At 43.8% G+C, this 20,313-nt stretch overlaps 1 non-coding gene across 1 annotated transcript; it reads right to left on the bottom strand.

Moving 5' to 3' along the window:
• Positions 1-19,438: 19,438 nt before the first annotated feature.
• On the bottom strand, positions 19,439-19,576 carry LOC119924306. Its single transcript, XR_005449101.1, has one exon. It is a non-coding gene; the product is annotated as a small nucleolar RNA SNORA7 (small nucleolar RNA).
• Positions 19,577-20,313: the final 737 nt, after the last annotated feature.

The raw sequence follows: 20,313 nt of genomic DNA, 5'->3' as shown, positions 1-20,313 counted from the left end.
ACTGTACCAAGAGTTTGGTAGAGGACAACAGAACAATATAACTGACACATTCCCTGCCCACAAAGAGCTTGCAGTCTACAGGGACCTTTTGCAAAACATACCTGTGGGACAGGATAGGTCTGTATGCTCTTGGCAGCAGCTATCAGTGCTGTTGCCCACATACAGAGAAGCAGCATGGTTCAGTGGAAAGAATCTGGGCTTGGGAATCAGAAGGACTTGGGTTCCAAACCCTACTCTGCCACTTGTTTGCTGTGTGACCTTGGAGAAGCCGCTTAACTTCTCTGTGCCTCAGTTACCTCATCTGTAAAATGAGATTTAAGACTGTGAGCCCATGTGGGACAACCTGATTACCTCACATCTACCCCAGCGCTTAGAACAGTGCTCGGCACATAGTAAGTGTTTAACAAATACCATAATTATTATATGTTTTTAACACCACCTTTGAGGGAAAGTTACTCATAATATCTGCGATATTTGTAAAACACTATGTGCCAAGCACTGTATTATAAGCAGATTGGACACCATCTCTGTCCTACCTGAGTCTCACAATCTAAAGGAGAGAGAGCTTAGTACAGTCCTTTCTTAGCACCTAATGGAGTGCTCTTCACACATTAAGTGTTTTATAAATACTATCATTAATTCTAACAGGAATTTTATCACCACTTTTAGAGATAAGGCACAGAGAAATTAAGTGACTTGCCCAAGGTGACACAGCAGGGAGGTGACACTGCCTGGATAAGAACTTGGATCTCCTGACTCCTTGTGCTGGGTTTTTTTCTACTAGGCCTCAATATCTACTAGGCCTCAATACTCAATCAGTCAATCAAGCAATAGTACTTACTGAGTGCCTAATGAATGTTGCCCTCTACTGCACTATGCTATGAGAGTCACTGGGATCCTAGTTTTACTTATCAAAGGATGGAATACACAATGTAGTAGGTGGACCAGACCTAAATGGACAAGAAGGTAATGGGGAAGATGTTTATCTGAAAAAACTCAGAACTTCTTTAATGATAAATTGGAGCTGGAGGAGGCAGAGGGCCACAAAACCAGGTTTTGACTTGAAAAACCAGGAGGCACAGTTCTGAAGAGGAATCACTCTCCCAGAACACAGGTTTGGTTGTCAGAGACCTTGGTTCTAATCACGTCACGTCACGTGGCAAGTCACGTCACTTCTCTGGGCCTCAGTTACCTCATCTGTAAGATGGGGATAAAGTATGTGAGCCCCATGTAGGACACGGACTGTGTCCAGTCTGATTATCTCATATCTACCCCAGTGCTTAGAACAGTGCCTAGCATATGGTAAGTGCTTTGCAAATACTAGGAAAGAAAAAAAGTTGCAGGGATCCCAGCTAGTCTGAGTCCTACCTTGGGTAAGCTCAGTCCAGGATGAGTAACACTTAGGCAAGAACTTTCCAAAGTGAGCACTAAGCAGGTAAAGACCTCCTCTCTAGAACTCTGTTTAGAGTGAGCGCTTCTAAGAACCAACACTATCGGGGTAAGCTCTGCTTAAGGTGAACTTTAAATTGATAAAAAAAATTAAAGGGTTAATAACAGTGGTGGTATTTGTTAAGCGCTGGGTCAGATACAAGATAATCAGTTCAGACACAGTCCCTCTCCCAGTTGGAGCTTATAGTCCAAGCAAACAGCTATTGAATCCCTATATTGTAGATGAAGAAACTGAGTCATGGAGAAGTTAAGTGTCTTAGCCAAGGTCACAGCAGGAGGCAAGTGGTGGAGCTGAGATTCACAGAAGCAGGCAAGTGGTGGAGCTGGGATTGGAACCCAGATCCTCTGACTCCCAGGGCCATGCTCTTTCTACTAGGCCACACTGGCTTTCAGGAGGCTGTGAAGGTGGTGACAATGAGTCATCAAGCTTCTTAGCAAGATAAACATCTAGGAGCCTGCTGTGATCTCCAGTTCTCTCTATGTCCAAGAGACCTGCACCTCCTAATAATACAGAAGACATATCCAGCTTTGGGATCAATTTCATTTTGACCAAATGAAGGATTATACTCAACAATAAATGGAGGGACAAGATTACCAAAAAGTGGGACCTGAAACATAGTATCAAAGCCCTGCTCATAGTGACATAGTTCCACTGGCCAGGAAATGTGAGAAGACTGGGTGACAGCAGGATACCCAAGCAGTATAGCATGAAAGAGGATATCTTTTAGTCAGGAGTGTAGAATAAACGATGTAAAGATAAATAGGAATTTCAAACAAGTGTGACATAGCAGTAGATTTTGGAAGATGAGTACAGCCAACAGAATTGCCTTGGGAATAGCAATCAGGAAAGAGATTGCTCTCTTTTTCCAAAGCCCTGTGAAGTTTGAGATCCAAAAAGCAGGCTCAAATGGTTTGGGGTTGTGGGCTGAGTCTGGAATCTGGAGGCCTGGATTCTAATCCTAGTTCTGTCACTGTCCTGTTGTGTGTCCTTGGGAAAGCCAATTAACCGAACAGCTGGTTCTCATTTCCCTAATCTGTTAAAATGGGGGTAATATAAATACTCTCCCTGTCTCTAAGATAGCAAGCCCCATGGGAGCTGGGACTTTCTCTCAGATTATCTCATATCTCCCCAGCACTTGGCTTCAGCACCTATTAAGTGATTTAAAATTACCGTTATCTGTTGGATTTCAATGAGGATTCAGTCACTTGGGTTCTGATTTTTTTTATGTCATTTGTTAAGCACAATGTGTTGAGCGCTGTTCTAAGTGCTGGGGTAGATACAAAACAATGAGGTCTGGTAGGAGGGAGAACACGTATAAATCCCCAATTTGCGGATGAGATAAACTGAAACACAGAGAAGTTAAGTGATCTGCCCAAGGTCCTGCAGCAAGCAGGGGGTGAAACTGAAATTAGAACCCAGATCCTCTGGCCTCCAGGTCTGTGCTTCATCCACCCAGCTATGATACTTCCCTATTTCTTTTCAGTAACGCTACTCTTGTAAAAAGGAGGCTTTGTGTCTTTTCAAGGGGCAAGACTTAGGCTCCTTTCACTGACCCAATGTTCAGAGGTTAAAATCCTTGAGCTTGCATAAAGACAAAGATTGCTCAGAAAGGAAACAACCAACCAAACTCAGGTGACTGGCTATTCCCTGGACCTAATTTCATTAAACTGAGCAGATAATACTCCAGTCTACCCTATGCTTCCTTTCACTCTGAATTTTGGCTAGAATGTTTTTACTGAGAGGGGAACATTTGATGGATAACATGAGCCTTTCTGGTTTTGTCGTGCCATGGAATTGGAAGAAACTGGATCGACAGAGTACTAAGGCAGGTACAGAGTCCTCAACAACACCTACGTAAGACTACAACCCCTACATAATTGAATTGGGTGCCCCAAACCAGTGAAGATAGGCTGTGAGCAAGTCTTCATGGCGTGAAGGGTCTCATCTTGCTCTATGGATATACATACTCAGGTTTAGGGAGAGATGGATGAAGGCAGTAAGCAAATCCCCAGAGCGGGCATGGCAATGTTAAAGCCAGAGCCACTCTTCGAGAAAATATTGCAGCTGATTCTAAGTATCTCCTGCCATCTGCTGGTTGCATGAATCTTTAGCTGTCCGAGCTGAGATTTTGCTCTACTCTGACTGAATTTCCAGTTCTCAAGATGCTTCTCCGTTATTTTACTTATTTATCCATTAACATTATTTTCTTCAGTGTAACAGGAGCATTATAAGGGCAACAGGGCAGCAACTACCAAAGGAGCCGTCAGGTTTTAATGAATATCAGTATCTTAGTGCAGTGCTTGGCACAGAGTAACACCATCTTTATTAAATGACCCCATCCAAAGCCTGTATGTATTTTAGTCTTGCTTCTGCTCTACTGATCCTTTTGAGCATTTGCAGGAAAAGAGCATAGCTTGATCCAAGGGAACAATATGGTTGCAAGAGACAGATCACCATCTCTGTCCCTGGCCTGCTGTGAGCTTGAGCAAGGCACATAATGTCCCCAGGCCTCCATTTCCACTAGATTTTAAGCACTAGATGGTAAGATCCTTGAAGGAAGGAACTATGTCTACTTACTCTTGAAGCACTTAGTGCAGTGATCTAACAAAGTGATCAATAAACAGAATTGATGGTGTAAAATATGGATGATGGTGCTTGCCTACCCTATCTCACAGAGATGCTATGCAGATAGAAGGAGATCACTGAAGGGAAAGATCTCTGGAAGAATACAAACTATGTACAAAGTCGAGGTGTGGTGATTGCTCAAAGACTTGTTGAAGAGGACAGAGAAGGGAGCATACTAGGCTGTGAGAAGGAACCATATATATCACATGGAAATTTCGGAGAGAAACCAATCAGTGGTATTTACTGTGCACTTACTGTACTAAGCACTTGGGAGAATACAATATAATTAAATTCCAGAGAAAATAAGCCAAGTTCTTTGGTGAAATAACAGGGCTTCAAAAATTTCAATTGTAGGAGATATCCCTAAGACAAGCGATCACCTGACAGTCAAGTTATAGCTTTGCACCTTCATTCAGAAGAAAGATCCACCTAGAATGTTAGTAAACTTCTAACAATCTTACACTTCTTCAGAAGACTTCAGAAGTTCACTACCCAACCATCAGTGACTATGCCCCAGCCATGGTGGCATCCATGAAGAGAGAGGAAGAGTGTGAGCTGATTCATCACATGCCATTGTCTCATCGTCTGTTTTGAGTTGTTTTGTGCCCCAAGTGTTATATGGGCTTTGCTATAAAAAAGAGCAAAGGACTGGGACCTAATACAAAGTCTTCTGAGATTCATTCATTCATTCAATTGTATTTATTGAGTGCTTACTGTGCACAGAGCACTGTACTAAGGGCTTCCCTTTGAGCTACCAGAACACTGGGTTTAAGCACTTACATAGATCCTTCTCCAGCAAACAGACCACTGAGAAAACACCACAGGATCTGAAAGATAGCACCACCATTTCCATCTTCAAAAAGAAAGGATTGGTGGAATGGTTAAGACATTTCATCATGCTCCAGTGCCGTCAAGGTCCTAGCCCAACTATTCAGGGACCATCTACTGAGAAATACCCTCGAATATCCTTGACCAAACTTTTCCAGAAGCACATTGTGATTTCAGCACACAATGTGGCAAAATGGACATAACATTGGCCCAGAAAGAGTGCAAGATTTTCATCTACCATACAGTGGTCTGGACTCCACAATGTGCCTAATCTGAATCAGCATCACATAAATGCTCTCTTCAGTAACTGATCCATCTCCTATGATCAGCAACAATCCTTCCTGGACTCCCGATCCAACAGATGGCCAAACCACTTCGTCATAGCCTGCCCCCTCCCCCACTAGACTGTAAGCTCCTCTATACTGTAAGCTCATTGTGGGCAGGGGATGTGTCTGTTATATTGTTATATTGTAATAATAATAATAATAATAATGGTATTTGTTAAGCACTTACTATAGGCCAGGCACTGTACTAAGCACTGGGGTGGATACAAGCAAATAGGGTTGGACACAGTCCCTGACCCACCTGGGGTTCACAATCTTAAGCCCCATTTTAAAGGTGAGGTAATTGAGGCACAGAGAAGTTAAGTGACTTGCCCAAGGCCACCCAGCAGATTAGTAGCAGAGTCAGGATTAGAACCCATGACCTTCTGACTCCCAGGCTCATGCTCTTTCCACTATGCCTTTGCTGATTCCTCCATCCCCCGTGTAGTTTAAATATCTTTCTTTGCATGTAATCTTACTCATTTTTAAAGCTGAGGAAATAATAGTAACAATAATAACAATGAATACATAAGGAATGATAATATTAAAATATCCAAAGTAAAATCTGGCACTACAAAGTGCAAAATGAGTCACTTAAGAGAAGAAATCAAAGTGTTTCTGCATCTGCTCATTCCTGGTTGACTCCGCTCTCCCTTTCTTCAGTAGCTGATATGAATATCCCAGCAGGTAGAGAGAGAAAGAAGACCCCGGGGCTCAATCTGCCAGATGGGAGGACAGGTCATAGAGTGAATTCTGGAGCCAGCTGGATAAATCATCCAGGCTCTAGGCTGTCATCCCCCTTCTAGACTGTAAGCTTCTTCTCTAGGCCATAAATTCACTGTGATCAGGAAATTTATCTGTTCATTTGTTGTTCTGTACTCTCTCTAGTGCTTAGTACAGTGTTCCGCACACAGTATACGCTTAAAATGACTGACGGACTCTATGAGGCTTTTTGTTGCAGTGTAATCCTGGTCCTGGGCTGGAGGTGAATCTAGGGGGGCTGCAGTGCTCAATTGATTTGGCTTGACATTTATGGGGACCAGAGCTGCCTGCCTTGGGAAGGTTGAATGTGCTGACCCTCTTCCAACAGCCCGGTGGGAAATTGGTTTGTGAGAGCCAGAAAGGAGAGAAGGCCAATAGAAACTTTTCCAACTGGGAACACGTGATAGAGGAGAAGCCTTTGAAAGAGATTGAGAATGAGTGGCCAGAGAGATAGGAGGCGAACCAGGAGATGACAATGTCAGTGAAACCAAGATCTGATAATGTTTCCAGGAGAAGGGGGTGGCCAACAGTGTCGCAGGCAGCTGAGATGTTGAGGAGGATTAGGATGGAGTAGAGGCCTTTGGATTTGGCAAGAAGGAGATCAATGGTGATTTGAGAGGGCAGTTTCTGTTGAGTGCAGGGGTCAGAGGCCAGATTGGATAGGGCCAAGGAGAGACTTGGAGGAGAGGAGCTGCAGAGTGTGTATAGACAACTCACTCAAGGAGCTTGAAGAGGAATGGTAGGAGCAGCATGATGCTCTGTGCTCTGTGCAATTGACTAGGAACTAGAAAAGCAGCATGGTGGAGTGGAGAGAGCACAGGTCTGGGAGTCAGAAGGTCATGGGTTCTAATTTCACCTCCTGTGTGACCTTGAGTAAGTCACTTCACTTCTCTGTTCCTCAGTTCCCTCATCTGTAAAATGGGGAGAGACTGTGAGCCCCATATGTGTCCAATCTGATTACACCAGTATTTAAAACGGTGCTTGGCCCATAGTAAGTACTTAACTGAATACCATAATTACTATTCATTATTATATTATTATTATTGTTGCTATCATTAATAACTTCAGCCACTTCAAATGAACACTTACCTGCCCTAACTCTGCTCCTTTTCTGCTAAGCAATGATAGCTGTTCTCCCTTTTGTGCTTCCAAGGGCATTTCCAGACTATTCCAGAATGTTAACTTTTACCTGAAAACCCACTCTCCCATCCTCCTCCCTCTCAATGAGTTTGCCCACAACTTTCTCAACAGAATGGAAACCATCAGGCGTTAGCTCTCCATAATCTCCCCATCACCACCCCAGAACTCTCACACCCCCAACTTCACTGTCTCATCCTTCCCGGCCATCTCTCAAGAGGAGAGTTCCTGCCTGCCCCTCAAATCGACCCCCTCTACTGAGGGCTGCAATAACTCAACCTGGGGCCCAAGCCTGGATCACCCAGCAGCCCCGGCACACACACTTTTTGAGATCCGTAACTCAGATGACATCAAGCAAAGCACTATGTGATGATGATCCCCCTCCTACCTCACCTCCCTTCTCTCCTTCTACAGCCCATCCTGCACCCTCCGCTCCTCTGCCACTAACCTCTGCACTGTACCTCGTTCTCGGCTGTCCTGCTGTCGACCCCTGGCCCACGTCCTCCCCCTGGTCTGGAATGCCCTCCCTCCGCACATCCACCAAGTTAGCTCTCTTCCTCCCTTCAAAACCCTACTGAGAGCTCACCTCCTCCAAAAGGCCTTCCCAGACTGAGCCCCCTTTTTCCTCTCCTCCTCCCCATCCCCCCGTGCTACCTCCTTCCCCTCCCCACAGCACCTGTATATATGTTTGTACAGATTTATTACCCTATTTATTTTACTTGTACATATTTACTATTCTATTTGTTTTATTAATGCTGTGCATTTATCTTTAATTCTATTTGTTCTGACGACTTGACACCTGTCCACTTGTTTTGTTTTGTTGTCTGTTTCCCCCTTCTAGACTGTGAGCCCATTGTTGGGTAGGGACCATCTCTATATGTTGCTGACTTGTACTTTCCAAGTGCTTAGTACAGTGCTCTGCACACAGTAAGCGCTCAATAAATACAATTGAATGAATGAATGATGTCATCACAGCACTTCCAGACTGACTGGTGGCAGAGATGGAAGGGAATTATAGGTGGCTTCAATTGGCGTGCCTGACGAGCCAGGGCTGGGCCATCTTTGGTCTGGCAAGGGGACATTAGAGAGAGCAGGAGTTAAGGGGGAATCCCTGTTTTCCCTCCATGACTCCATTTCAGCCACTAACTCTCTGGTGGCTCCTCCCTCTATGTTTTCAAGTATAAAATGATGGAATTCTTACAGTCTTGCAGGCTGCCAAATAGGTTACCCATTCGACCATGGGAATTTCCATTAGAAAACACCAGGACTGGTTTAAAGGGATAACTCTGAGATCAAAGAGGATCCCCCTACTATAGACAGTAAGCACCTTGTGGGCAGTGTTAATGTCTACAGCTCTATGGTAATGTATTTTTGCAACTATGTAATACAGTACTTTGCTCACAGTAAGTGCTCAGCAAATAACGTTGACTGATTCGTATTGTAAAGCAAGCAGTATCACCTATACCTTGAAGATCCTCCCAAGTCTGTCAAAGAGATGCTTGCCAAAGACTTTGTCATGAAATACAGGACAGGTTAGGAAACTTGTGTGACACAGAGTGACTGCCAAGATTTTGGAGATACAAGGAAAGACCAGGAACATAGGACTTACATTCATCCCTCAAGGTATGAGCCTATCCCAGAATCAAAACCATGCCTGTCACATCCCAGTTCACTGGTCATGGCATGAGAGGAGAATGGATGAGACCATGACAACAAAGCACATTCCTTAAAAGTGAGCTGAAACAGGGAAACCACAGAAAGATTTGTTGAAGCGAAAAGAAGATGATGTAGCAAAGCAGTGGACAAAGGGAAGACTGGTGTTCAGTAATCAGAAATGGGATTGATAGTATTGGAGCAGAGGTTTGATGAAAGCCCTGATACCAAGAGTTAGAAACAACATCAATGGTGAGCACTGTGGGTAAAAATGCAGCTGAGGAGTGAGGGGAAATATTTTCATTTGCATGGTGCAGGTGGGACTGTCAGTCAAACATTTGTCTCATCCACCTTATCTATGCACGATTACAATTTCATCATTGAGAGTTCCAACATTGATGGAATCTGTGAAGTTTTAAACCTCCACCGGTTGCCCATCCACTTCCTCAACAAACGGGAACTCCTCACTATCAACTTTAAGGCCCTCAATCAGCTCTCCCCATCCTACCTTATCTACCACAGACAGTCCTGCCTACTCTGCTCTTCTAATGCCAACCTACTCTCTGTACTTTGATCTCACCTATCCCACTACTGACCCTTTGCCCACATTTGCTCTAAGCCTGGATCTCCTTCTCACTTCATCTCTGACAGACAACCTCCAAAGCCCTCCTAAAATCACATCTCTTCCAAGAGGTCTTCCCTGACTTAAGTCCTCCTTTGCCCTCTGCATCAGCTGTGCTCATGGCCTTACACCCCTTAAAGCACTTTGATGATACCCCCAGCCTCAAAATACTTATGTACTCTACTATTTCCCCATCTACAAATTATCTAAATGGCTTATCTCCCCGTGGAGATTGTAAGCTCCTTGTGGGAAGGGATCATATCTACCAACTCCATTGTATTGTACTTTCCCAAGTGCTTAGCACAGTGATCAGCACATGACAAACACTCCATAAATACCATTGAATGGCCGATTGATTTTTCATTCTAATGCTCTGTTGGCCCTGTATTAAAAAACCTTTGCTGCTTTCCGTTCTCGTTTCATGAAAATCCGACTGAGACAAGCAGTGCCGTCTTTTATCTTGGGCCCCATTTACTCCATGGTAATAACCAGGATCAGCCACTGGAGGGTACTTGTAAACTGAACTACGGTCCTCGCTGCCATCTCTCTGACCTACTGAAAGCTGCAGTTTATCAGAGTTGCATCCTATAGAGTTACCAAATTCAGCAGCCAAAGTGTATCCCCAAATCCGAGCAACATAAAAGAGTCAAAATATGGTGACTGTCTCATCATCTCTTTTAGTGAAGGTGGCACTGTTGACCAGTAACTAGAGCTTTGATTAAATGTGGAGAATACATGAACAAGCTTGGAAAAATCAGTTAACGTGCTTAAAAACTAATGACTAGGACACGATTGCCCTCTCAGGGTCACACCTAGAAAATTTCCAGTAGCCTACCAGTCTCAACTACGGGAGGCAGAGTCAAGCAGAGGCATATCCATTCCATTCCTAGCTTGGGCAGTGGCTAGCTATTGGAAGGCAATCTGCTACAAGTCAAAACTGACCTGTGCTGGGCAGCAGCTGCATGGAAGAGAGTCGAATGTGTAAACTCAAGTTTACTGCATGGAAAGAGGCAATGGTAAACCACTTCCATATCTTTTCCAAGAAAATTATACAGATACGCTACCAGAACGATTGCAGATGGAGATGGGCTGTTCTGGAAGAGATGTGTCCATGGTGTTACTGTGGGTCGGAGATGACTCAACAGCATAAAACAAGACAATAACATAATTATGAAATATCCTAGAAGAGATTTAAAAAAAGGCAACTAATCTCTGGGGTAAAAACAATCACATTAATTAAAGCTTTATGACTAATACAGTAAGAGCAATACACTATGAATATGGTGAGACTATCTTTTATTTTTAAAGAACAATAGATGACTTAAGAATTCATGAGCAAATTATTAGTCATTCAGTATGAGCCATTTAATAAACTTTGATTTGCTCGAATTTGCAGGTATGCAAAATGGGCTAGTTGCCTGTTGGCTTTATTACATTAAATTCATCAAAGAGTTTTTCCAATATTAGTCTCTTAAACTTTGCAATTTAATAATAATAATAACAATAATAATGGTATTTGTTAAATGCTTACTATGTGCCAAGCACTGTTCCAAGTGCTGGGGTAGATACAAGGTAATCAGGTTGCCTCACATAGGGCTCACAGTCTTAATCCCCATTTTACAGATGAGGTAACTGAGGCACAGAGAAGTTAAGTGACTTGACCAAGGTCACACAGCAGACAAGTGGCAGAACTGGAATTAGAACCCATGACCTCTGACTCCCAATCCTGGGCTCTTTCCAGTAAGCCATGCTGCTTCCAGTACTGCCACTGGCTAAGTAGCCAGGGATTTGATGTTAACAGAGCCATCCGTCATCTCGCGACAGAGTGAAGAGTGAATATAAGTAAACATTGGAGATGTCTATAATTATCCTGCAAGGCTAGAAAACTGTATATCCCTCCACATTCAACACATTCTTGGTTATCCCACTCAAGCTTACCTTCCAGGAAACCAAATAACCAGCACATACAGAAAACTCAACACCACTAAGTCTCCAGAACATTCCGTGTCACAATGGTGGGGGCAGAGAAATCAATCCTCAAAGGGGCACAAGGAGGCAGCAGGGATCTGGAAGCCAAATTAGAATTCAAGTGTGACTGTCACAACATGGCAGTGTCTCAATTCAGGGTCCCTCTCCTGGGATCATTGTTCTACAAAAACATTCAATCCACATTTTCCCTCTCCTCAAGAATCTCCAGTGATTGTCCATCCACCTCTGCATCCAACAGAAACTCCTTACCATCAACTTTAAGGAACTCAAATCACTTTGTCCCCTCTCACTTCACCTCACTACTCTCATTCATTCATTGATTGAATTTATTGAGCACTTACTGTGTGCAGAGCACTGTACTACAATAAACACATTCCCTGCCCACGATGAGCTTACAGTCTAGAGGACGAGTTACACTCTCCTACTGCAACCCAGCCCACATGCTTCACTCTTCTAATAGTACCCTAGTCACTGTACCCTGATCTCATCTATCCCATCTCTGACCTCTCGCTTCTGGCCTGGAATGTCCTTCCACTTTGTATCTGACAGAGATCACTCTCCCCATTTTCAAACACCTTATCGATTGCACATCTCCTCCAAGAGGTTATCTCTGACAAGCCCTCACTTTCTCTTCTCCTACTCTCTTCTGTGTTATCCTTGTACTTTGGATGTCTACCCTTTATTCACCCCTCCTTCAGCCCCACAGCACTTACTTACATATCCATCATTTATTTACATTTATCCCCCTCTAGACTGTAAGGTCATCGTGTGCAGGTAAAGATGGCCACTGGTTGTGCTATTTCATTTGCTATTCATAGTGCTTTCATTTCTCCCACTTGATGTCATAATCCCTCCAGAGACTGTGCTCCAACAGTGTCTCCATATTTCTGTTTTCTGCATCAGACTCACCTGAATTCTGCTCAGGCATCTTGCTGCCCACATCATTTAAGGCTTTTGATTTATTATTTCTTAACCTATGTACATACACACACACAAACACACACACACACACACACACACACACACACACACCCCACCTGAAGTTTGATTATTATTTCTTTACCTACACACACACACACACACACACACACAAACACACACCCCTATTGACATGAAACCTGAAGTGGAGCTAGAAAGTTTCCTTAGGAGTAGTGGTGAAGAGAGTGATCAGGTGTGTAGCAGAAGAAGAAGAAGAAGAAGAGAATGATATAGTGAAAGACGGATCCAGTTGGTGGAGAACATAGAAGCCAATGGTTAGAAATTTGTGTGGAATAGGGAAAGCAAGAGGAAACCACTGAAAATTGAGAAATAAGGCTACTCTCTTAATGTGGTTGACTATGTCAGAATTGAATTGGGGGGATATAAAGGCCAGGCTCAACCTTCATAAACCTACTCATTCATTCATTCATTCAATCATATTTATTGAGCGCTTGCTGTGTGCAGAGCACTGTACTAAGCACTTGGGAAGTACAAGTTTGCAACATATAGAGACAGTCCCTACCAAACAGCGGGCTCACATTCTTTATAAACCTATTCTAAGCCACTGTCACCAAGGAGGCAAATCAGAATCTGGACGCTGACGTCAGAAAACAATTTAGATTTGATTGGAAACGTCTTCCACTAAAAGCTGTGAGTTTCATCTAAAGAATCTCTCAGACACTGCTGAATTAAACGGGGAGAATGCTCTCAGAGAAGAAGGCATGTGATGATTACTCATTGCATTTCAGATTCAGCAAATCAAACTGACGATCTTTCTGAAGAGGATCCATCTGAAGAGGTAGAGCAGGCACTCAGGAAGCATTCCAAGTACCAGAGGGCTCTTTGGGTAACACAAATTGTAATGCCATCACATTCTTTGGGCTATTTAGCCCATCAACCAGTGCCTAAAAATATAAAAACCTCAAAAGGCAGCAGGTTGTCAGAGGAGGACAAATGGACTGTGGGACCAATTATTTTATTTTAATGGCATTTGTTAAGTGTTTACTTTGTGCCATGCTCTATACTAGGCACTGAGGTAGAAACAGGCTAATCAGGTTGGACCCAGTCCCTGTCCCACATGGGGCTCACAGTCCAATTCCTATTTTGCAGATGAGGGAACTGAGGCACAGAGAAGTTAAATGACTTGCCCAAGGTCCTACAGCAGATAAGTCACTGAGCCGGAATTGGAACCCAGGTCCTTCTGACTCCCAGGCCTGTGCTCTATTCACTAGGTCATGCTGCTTCTCACAACGCTTCAAACCAAACTGGAGATATGTTTGCTGCACATGTTTATGAGGGTACCAATTCTCATAATAATTCCAGGAAACTGAGTGAACATCAATCACTATGTATGCAACCTTTAATAAATATGAGGAATTAAACTAACTAGGTATTGGAAGGCAGGAGAAACAGAGACCTAGGGGAACAGCTGAGGCAGAATGAGATGAGATAAGGTTAGGAGGAAGTCACAGAAGCGTGGCTAAAACAAAGTACGGTACTAACACCTGGAGACCAGAAGTAACTTGGGGGAGGGTACGTAAGCCCCAGATTCACAGTTCTTGTACCAGACGGTCCAGATGCAAAGGACACCTGAGGAAAGCCCTGCCCCGTGCTGGGGTGAAGTGATGCCCCTCCTGAGACAGGATTGGGAGTCGGAAGTCAGATGAAGAAAGAAGGTACCCTAACATATAGATTTATTGCTTATTGCAGATCCAGAATTCTAATACTTCTTGGTCTGGCACACTTTAGGATCCATTTCTGGAAACTTTTGTAAAGGGCCTTAGTCATAATGGGTCATTTTTAATATGCAATTTCCAGTTTTCTCCTAGCTTAATTCCCCCTGATCTGGAAGAGCCACTCCTTGACCTCTGACAACTCTGATCACTCTCTTCTTCTGGAATCCTTATCTAATTTTGGTTTCACCAGACAGTTCTCTCCTGGTTATCCTCCTACCACTCTCTTCTTATAGTATACCCATTCCCCTGGGGAACTCATCTACTCCCACAGCTTCCACTACAGCCTCTAAGTGGATGACTCCCCAAACTGCCTCACTAATCCCTACTTCTTACTTCTTGCGTTTCCTCCTGCCTCCAGGACATTACTTCACGGATGTCCCATAGGCATTCAGTATGTCTCAAACTGAATTCCACATCTTTCCAGGAAAATCCTCTCTTCCACCTGACTTTCCCATCATAGGTGACACATCACAAACTCCCTCTATCTAAAGCTTACGACCTTGGTATTTTCCTTACTTATTATCATTACTTTATTCTTCCCCTTATACTCTTACAACTCCCAATACTAGACAGTCACAAATCCCATCAATTTTACCTCTACACTATTTCCTAGATGTATCCCTGGCTCAGCACACAAACAGCCACCAATTTAGTCCAGACACTCAGCATATCCCGTTCAGATGACAGTATCGGTCTCCTCACTGGTCTCCCTGCTTCCAACTTCTCCCCTCTCCAGGGTAAACTTCACACCTGTGCTTCAAAAACCTCCAAATTTGGTTATCCATCCTATTGTCCACCAAGCAGAACTTTCTGTCCTTTGGCTTTAAGGAATTCCATAATTTCCCTCCCTCTTATCTACTCTCCTTTAGTATAACTCATTCCCGACTCCCTTGCCTCTGACCCCTGGTTCAGGCCTTTCTGCATGAAACACACTCTCACTTCAAAGCCAACAGACATCAGCTTTGTCTATCTTTAAAGCTGTCTGAAAGCCCACCTACTCCAGGAAGCTTTCTGTGATTCAGTTCTTTTCTTCCTCTCATCTACCATCAGCACTCTGGCATTTATAAACACTCGCTGCAATTCGGTAGACACTGCTTCACATCTCTGCTGGTTAAAATCTTCTTTCTCCTACTTGAAATGTATTTTCTGTGTCTGTCTCACCCATTAGATTGAAAGATCTTGTGGGCATGGATCTTGTCACCTTCATCTATTATACTCTCTTGAGAACTTGGGAAATCACTGTACACACAGTAGGTGTTCAATAAATCCCAAATCTACATCCAAATCTATACATCTGACATTCAAATCTATAACCCCAGCCCTGATCTCTCTCCCTCTCTGCAATCTCACATTTCCTCCTGCCTTCTGCCTTGGAGCAGCATAGCATACTGAACAGAGCAACAGGCCTGGGAGTCAGAGGTCATGGGTTCTAATCCTGACTCTGCCACTTGTCTGCTGTGTGACCTTGGACAAGCCACTTTACTTCTCTGTGCCTCAGTTACCTCATCTGCAAAATGGGGATTAAGACTGTGAGCCCTATGTGGGACAGGGACTGTGTCCAGCCCAATTTGCTTGTAAACACCCCAGAACATAGTACAGTGCCTGGCACATAGCAAGCACTTAACAGATGCCATTATCATTATTATTATTATTATATGAAGAAGCGGGGTGATTCAGACCAGAAGCAGGATGTGGGCAAGGGGCTGAAGGCAAGATAGACAAGACTGAGGTACAGTTAGAAGGTTAGCATTAGAAAAGTGAAATGTAGGGACTGGGGTTTTTTTATGGCATTTATTAAGCACTTACTATGTGCAAAGCACTGTTCTAAGCACTGGAATTGGAGTAGGAGGGTAGCAAGGGGAGGTAGGAGTGGGCATGGTGATTGAATGCTTTAAAGTCGAGGGTGAGAAGGTTCTGTTGCATGGCTTAGTGGAAATAGCACTGGCTTGGGAGTCAGAGGACATGGGTTCTAATCCCTGCTCCGCCTCTTGTCTACTGTGTGAACTTGGACAAGCCACTTAACTTCTCTGGGCCTCAGTTACCTCATCTGTAAAATCTGGATTAAGATCCTGAGCCCTACTATGGACAACTGCCCTACATGGGGCAACCTACTCCAGTGCTTATAACAGTGCTTGGCACATAGTAGGTGCTTAACAAGTACCATCATTATTATTCTTATGCAGCTATGGATGGGCCACCACTGAAGGTTTTTGAGGAGTGGGGAAACATAGCCTGTGATAATTCTGCAATGTCTGTAGCAGCTGTCTCCCAGTTTTCAGCTCAGATACCATTTCATCTGGTGCTTTGATTCACCAGGCTTTAAAAACGATTCCCCTTTCCCCCTTCTTAACATCCAGTGAGTTTCCCATAGTTCTAATTCAAGTCATTCTTCAGTAGTAAGCTCTTCTAGTACTCAGAAGTCATTCTTGAAGGACACATTGAAGTTAGTTTCCTCACTTTCTATGTGGAAATGAATCTTTTATTATGAAGCGTTGTGGCAAAAATGTGAATTTCACATAATATGGGGAAAGTGCACAGGTATTGCAATGGAAGAAATTAGACGTTTTGGTGCTCGGTATCCATTCTCTCTCATGTCGGCAATCTCCACCTGCATTACCAAATTAGGCTGTGATTTGATTTCTAAGGATATTCTCTTTTAGGGATGTTCAGAAGAAAGATGCTTCTTAGTTTAGAGGGCTTAATTCCAGACTATGTTCCTAGACCACCACACGAATGTAAAGTGTGATTTCCATTCTTCCAACACTCATGCAGGATTAGTTTCCCAAATTAGCTTTTTTATAGTTTGGCCATTTGATTCTGACCCCCTCCAAAACAGATGTGGATCAAAGGGCCTGTGGATAAAGCAGGAGACTTCTTTGAACGAGAGAATTCTTAGAGAAAGCAACATAAATATTTATTTAAAAGAAGGGAACAAAAATAAAAAAAGGCAGACTTGCTTTCCTGAAGGGGGATTTGTGGAGCATTTTAATTTTCTAAGAGGTGGCATTCAAATATTTTGGACGTTTTTATTCAAGTTGGGGATAACAAGCAACATATGCTGAGAATTTCAAGAGCAGAACTATATGTCACGAGAAGTAGCCATCTATCTGTTAGGATATTGAAAAAACAATGACATCGTGATGTCAAAATTCATACTGTGAAGAGTCCAAACCAATGAGTGCTGGTCTGGTGTAATCACAGAGCATCGAGTAGGGGGAAAACCATTTGGGGCCTGAGTTCCTGGGTCTGTGTGAACTTGAGAAACCTATCCGCTGGTGTTTGGAAGGGAAAAAATACCCTCCCATGACCACCTTTTTCCTCTTTATTTTTTTGCCCTCTGACATGTGGCTAAGGATCTTTCAATGAATAAATTAAAAACACTCCAGCTGTTTACAAGACCACAGTGAGGATCTTACTTGATAAAGGCACGAAGAGCAAATGAGGGTACTGCCGTATCTCCAGATGCCAAGGGAGAAAAGTGATCTTTGGTCCCCCTACCCGAGACAGTACCCCAAACCCAAATCAACTGTCTCTCAAAGGCCTGGTCACACAAGCCCTGGGTGAGAGAGTGTAGATGGCTCAGTGCTTCCATTTTACTCTCCCAAGCGCCTACTTCAATGCCCTGCTCACAGCCAGTACTACAGAAATACTTGCCCATGACTGATTGACTGAACAGGATGAAAAAAAAAAAGAAATAGAACATGGCAAAACTTTCCTTCAAAGAACCAAGAAATGCTAAAGTTGAATCATTTCCCATCAGAGGTTAACCACAGTGTAACTTTCATCTCTGGGTAATTCTTTGGAAGCAGGGCATGCATGATTGCAGGGTGATGTTGTTTTCCTGAGGCAATGGATTTACCAGGGACTCAATACATGCCACCCTAAATGCCATATTCCCCATGGTCAGTATTTTCTTCATCCCACCAGAAATGAACTTCAGACAAAGGAAATCTCACACAGGGATACTCGATTTGCATTTTTGGATTCAGGGAGATGGGCTTCTTCTGATGTCCATGTTCAAACCATTGTAGAAACCATTTGAACATGTGAAACGCACAAGGTTTAGTGGATAGAGCACAGGCCTGGGAGCCAGAAGGACCTGAGTTCTAATCCTGGCTCTGCTAGTTATCACCCATATGATCTTGGACAAGTCATGTCACTCTCTGGGCCTCAGTTACCTCATCTGTAAAATGGGGATTAAGACTGTGAGCCCCACGTTGGACAGGTACTGTGTCCAACGTGAGTAGCTTGTATCTACCCCAGTGCTTAGTACAGTGCCTGTCACCTCGTATGTGCTTAACTATTATTGTAAGAACAAATGACTACACTGTAAATTGAACTGGTGTGGACATTTGAACATGGCTGATTATTATGTTCTTAGATGTTAATGGCTACAGAGTTCCAGTGAACCCTAGTCTGCTGGCCCTCTGCTTCCCTACTCTTGGTTCTTTGGTCAATTACTCAGCAATGTTTGCAAAGTCAGCGTACAAGGCAGTAGTCCAGGTTGGTTCACATACCTTCTTCCAGCCACAAAATCCATCGTTTTCTCCACATCTGGCCACATTGGAACTCAAATTAGTAAAGCTCACTGACAAGCCTCAGGTCTTCAATGTGTCCAGACCATGAATCAAAATTCTGTCTAGCTATTTTGTCGGAATGCTAATCCTGCTCCTCACCACAGCCTTCTTGACTGATCCGGCCCCTCCCAACTTACTGGAAAGCAACCTCACTTTGCAGAAAGACATGTGATTGGTTGCTTTTAACTCTAGCTGACCCAGATGCCAGGTTTCTGGCTTCAGATGCTAGTAGGGCTTGCTGTCCTTTTGGACCCCACAATCCTGCCCCCAAGACTTGTTGCCTTGTCTTATGCTGTTGTCACATCCTACTCATAGCAATGCCATGGATGCATCTCTCCCAGAACACCCCACCTCTAACTGCAATCGTTCTGGTAATGTATATATATGCACCTGTATATATGTATATATGTTTGTACATATTTATTACTCTATTTATTTTACTTGTACGTATTTATTCTATTTATTTTATTTTGTTAATATGTTTTGTTGTCTGTCTCCCCCTTCTAGACTGTGAGCCTGCTGTTGGGTAGGGACCGTCTCTATATGTTGCCAACTTGTACTTCCCAAGCACTTAGTAGCATGCTCTGCACACAGTAAGCGCTTAATAAATACAATTGAATGAATGAATGAATGTATCATAGACTTTTCATGGTAAAAATATGAAAGTGGTTTACCACTGCCACCTTATGTGCAGTGAATTTGAGCCTCCACCCTCGACTCTCTCTCATGCTGCTGCTGCCCGGCACGGGGGAATTTTTACTTGTAGTAGTTTCCCTTTCACTTGCTAGCCACTGCCCAAGCTAGGAATGGAATGGGTAGGCCTCTGCTTGACTCTTCCTCTCATAGTTGAAGCTGGTAGAGTACTGGAAACTCTCCAGGTGCGACCCTGAGAGGGGCCCATACACATACAAATCCCTCTCACCTGCTTGGGTTTGAGGTATCTCACTTCATCTTCTCTTCTCTTCTAGTGTCTGCTCCTTTCTGGGAAAATGGAGATGTAGAGGGAGGATGTGAGGGCTGTTGGGGTAGATGGGGTGATGCCTTTGGGGAGGATTCAGAATCTGATAGGGGCATGAGGGAAAAGCGTTTGGGATGAAGGCTAGAAAAAGCTATATCTGAGCCTTACTTTGCTGTTTCCTGTGCCCAGAAGGCTGATGGCTAAATTCCCAAAGACCAGGGACCTTCCCAACATCAAGGCAGCAGCACTAGCCCACTGTGCTCCTGGGGTGGCTAACTGCTCCCAGGCTCCAGCTCACAGCAACAGAAGATCTAGTCCCTGGATCCTTCAGGGCAGTAGTGGCAGCCCAGGCCCTGGCCCTGGCAGCTGACTTTGTATCTCTTCCCTCCCCTTCCCACCTACAGACTGGATCTCCCAGAATCCATCTTGGCTCCAATGACCTTGGTTCAACTCCATGACTGCCTCTACCTTCTTTTCCAGAGCTTCTCCCACTTTAGTCTTTTCTTCACCAGGATTTGTCAGGGAAAGGAGAGCATGGGCAGGTCAGGGGGTGGGGAGAAGATTCTGGAAGAGCAGGCTGTCATGTGAACATGTGTCTCCCTCTCACATTGGCTCAGTTGTGCAACCAGATCTCCCTCCTGCCCCTCCCCATCCCCTCCACCTTACCTCCTTCTC

This window comes from Tachyglossus aculeatus, chromosome 2, assembly GCF_015852505.1.
Source record: "Tachyglossus aculeatus isolate mTacAcu1 chromosome 2, mTacAcu1.pri, whole genome shotgun sequence".
NCBI classification, from domain to species: Eukaryota; Metazoa; Chordata; class Mammalia; order Monotremata; family Tachyglossidae; genus Tachyglossus; species Tachyglossus aculeatus.
Note: the sequence above shows the minus strand (reverse complement) of the source record. Positions and strands in the feature narration are given on the sequence as shown.